Raw genomic sequence first — 266 nt, forward strand, 5'->3', positions numbered from 1 at the left:
CCTCAATCGAAAGTTGTGTCAATTTTTTTGTTTGTTTGTTTGTTTGTTTGTTTCGTTGTGGTAGTCAATAAAATTTATATTTGCTATTCACCAATAGCGGTGTTAGATTTCCGAAGAGAAAAAAAAAAGTTGAAGGTTGTCCCGGCTTTATGTTCGCACACAGTATATAATATTGAAGAAATAAGAATTTAACACATCAGCATAAACAGAAAAATTAATATTATTAAGATTCATGCTTGCACGTTTATAGTCTCCAGTAAACTCAG

This window comes from Bradysia coprophila, assembly GCF_014529535.1.
Source record: "Bradysia coprophila strain Holo2 chromosome X unlocalized genomic scaffold, BU_Bcop_v1 contig_35, whole genome shotgun sequence".
NCBI classification, from domain to species: Eukaryota; Metazoa; Arthropoda; class Insecta; order Diptera; family Sciaridae; genus Bradysia; species Bradysia coprophila.